Raw genomic sequence first — 3,091 nt, 5'->3', positions numbered from 1 at the left:
GGCAGCTAATATTTTTCCCCCTGAGAAGGAAGGGAGGCAAGCCTACATTTGCAGCTCTTCTAACTGAATTTGGAAGTACAACCTATTCTGTTAAGACATTTTGAACCCCAAACCTTTTCTCAGCTGTAGGACCTTTTTCTTCCTTAAAATGTGGTTCTTGCTAAACAAAGAGCAGTCTTCCTTACATTGTCTTCTAAATTTATACCCTTCATATCCCTCCATGTAGGAGACATCCCTGCCCAGTACTAGTGGGCTATGAGTGATATGTGCTTTTGGCTTTCCCTAATTTGGCTATATTGTTTTATATCAGGAGTCAGACTGAAGCTCTGCATGACTCAAACGGCCATGTCAGCTGGCAGAGTTGGGCTAGGGTTGCTCCTTTGAGAATGGCTGTCACCCAGGCCTAAGTCCTGGGCTGTGAAGTGGCAGGGCTCTGCTGAATTATGTGCTGCTGAGGTCAGCATGACCCCAGTTAAAATCCTTCCCCCTGAATTATCGCTTCTCACTGACCTTCTGGATTGCTTGCTAATTGTGGCTGGTCCCAGTACTGGTTTCTTCTAATGGAGCAAGATACGCAGTGCCTCCTCCCTACCTGCCCTGCCTGAGACCATCATGCCAGGTGTTCGGCAGTAATTCACTAGATGCCTTCAAAGCTCCCTAGCTCCCTATTCTTTCTCACGATTGTATTCAATAAATGCTGGATGCGCATGGGGGCTTTTGTCTTTGTTGCCTAGAGCACCATTGATCAGGACCCAAGACTCAGCTTCACTACAAGTCTCTTTCCGTCTATTCTTTAACCTTTTGCCGGTGCTGTGAGGGCTCACAGGAGACTGGGACCTACTGCCGGGGTCTCCAACAATGTCCATTCCCCCGACCCTTCACCTCCACACCTCAAAAACCGTAGTCAGCACTACCTCTGTAAACTCAAATAGGCAAGAAAAAATGTCTTTCACAGTGGTTTCTTCATACACATTTTTGTGTAGCAATAAGAAATTAAATCCTGTTTGTGAGTCAGCCACCTCACCAACTATTACACAAATAACAATTCATCTCAGTCTCTTTCTTTTGTTTGAGAGCAATGATGGGTCAATAACTATTGCATAGTTTCACTACAAGTGGCTGGATCAATAACTTAACTTTTATCTTCTCTCTTTTATAATGGGATCTGATGCTTTCTTTTATCAATACCAAGCAAAGGCTGATGATGAAGAATTTTATTCTAAACCACAACTAACAACCTATTTTAATTTTTTCCTCACTTGCAGATCTGAGTAAGTGTAAATCATTGTCTTTTGCCTGGTTTGTTGTCTTTTTGGTGGCATTTTCACAGTAGAAAGTACCGTACTTTCCCAGCCCACGGTAGGTTCTCAGTAAACTTTACTTAATCACAGTAGCCCTTGTTGTGATCATAAAAAAAAAATCAACACAAGGATAAAGTGGTCAATCCAGGAATGTAGGTTAGGAAACAAAACACCTCCATGTGACCACAGGACAGGGAAAGGAGGGATAGATATGGTAGAAGTAAATGGAAGAGTAATAAAGAAACATTGAAGAGCAAAACAGAAGAGGGTTTAAAAGCAAAGAAAAAAGATCCAGGTATATAAGAACAGTTGCACCCAAGAAAAGATTATGACAGGATAAAGATCCCTTACATATAGAGAAACGCAGAGAAAGATAGAGAATCCAATAAGAAATGGGAAGGACAAAAGCAGAGGAAAGATGGGGACCGGAATCTCAGAATGGCTTTAGTTGACTTGTGAGTTTCAGAGAAAATTATCATCTATTACTCTTGCCCTTTGAAATTCTAATGAGATTACTAACCACTTTTTTTTGTTTTTGTGCATCTTAAGTGAGTTCACACTGAAAGACATAATAACAGCTTCTCATTAGAGACATAATAACAGCTTCCCCATCAGAGAAAGAACATAAACGATTATTTTCTGACCATCCAAAGTGACCAAACCAATGCCAGATATTATAACTGAAAATTACATCTGGCAGCCAAATAGCTCCTAACCCCTGTGGTAAATCTATTGAACAAGTTCAAATCAAGGACTAGGAGTGTTAAAAAGATTAATGACCGTAGTATCTGTAAAGTTCTTTGAAGGTTAAAAAGTATAAGTACTATGTTTTTTTAAGTCAACCTTTAATTTGTGTAGCTAAAATATATATTATTGTTTCATTTAGACCCACCTTTGTGAAAGAAAGAAACATGCATGAATTACATTGATTTATGTCCCTGTGCTGCTCCTGATTGGGAAAGTGATTTGTTAAATGACCTTGGAAAGATAGAGGACGCCAGACAGCGGGGAAAGACAGAGCAGAGCAAAGTAAGGAAAGAAAGCACGTACTTTGACGCTTCACGAATGTGCGTGTCATCCTTGCCCAGGGGCCATGCTAATCTTCTCTGCATCGTTCCAATTTTAGTACATGTGCTGCTGAAGCGAGCACAAAAGCACCTACTTTGAAATCAGCTGTTGTCGGTGCACACCGAGGCACTATTACACTGAGAAATTGACACAGTTTGTCTTTGCCTCTTCTTAAGGCAACTGCAAGGGAGGACATCATATCTCCTTACCCGGTTGCCTTACTACCTGGAGGCTGTGTTAGTCAGCTTTCTCTTACTATAACAAATACCTGAGATAATCAGTTTAAAAAGAGAAAAATTTTACTGTGGCTCATTGTGCTGGAAGTTTTAATCTGTTGATCCAGAGCATTGTGGTAGGGGCACATGGTAGAACAGGGCTACAAAAAAAAAAAAAAAAAAAAAAAGAGCAAGAGGAACAGATTGGGGTCCCACACTCCCCTTCAGGGACATGCCTGTAATAACTAGGGACTGCCCACTAGCTATACTTCCAAGACCTCCTCCCTGGGGAGCAGGCCACTAAGACGTAGGCCTTTCAGGGGGATTCTATATCTAAACTACAGCAGAAGCAAATTATTCCTGCCCCCAGGTTTATATCTAGATGTCCCCTAAGAGCCTCATATGCTCTTTGCTCATAGGTGATTGATTATGGGGGCTTACAGTTGACTTGCTGCTAAGAAGTGGGGTCTGATTGGAAGAGGTAGGTTATGAGCTTGTAGCTTGCAG

At 41.4% G+C, this 3,091-nt stretch overlaps 1 non-coding gene across 1 annotated transcript; it reads right to left on the bottom strand.

Annotated features, from left to right (window-relative positions):
* Window positions 1–2,344: 2,344 nt before the first annotated feature.
* Window positions 2,345–2,451, bottom strand: LOC147823369 (U6 spliceosomal RNA). Its single transcript, XR_015443997.1, has one exon. It is a non-coding gene; the product is annotated as a U6 spliceosomal RNA (small nuclear RNA).
* Between the last annotated feature and the right edge of the window lie 640 nt (window positions 2,452–3,091).

Source organism: Heterocephalus glaber, unplaced genomic scaffold (assembly GCF_053883595.1).
Source record: "Heterocephalus glaber isolate CG9 unplaced genomic scaffold, H.glaber_assembly_v1.0 deba00001587, whole genome shotgun sequence".
In the NCBI taxonomy this organism is placed as follows: domain Eukaryota; kingdom Metazoa; phylum Chordata; class Mammalia; order Rodentia; family Bathyergidae; genus Heterocephalus; species Heterocephalus glaber.
This window is presented reverse-complemented; position numbering and strand designations above follow the sequence as displayed.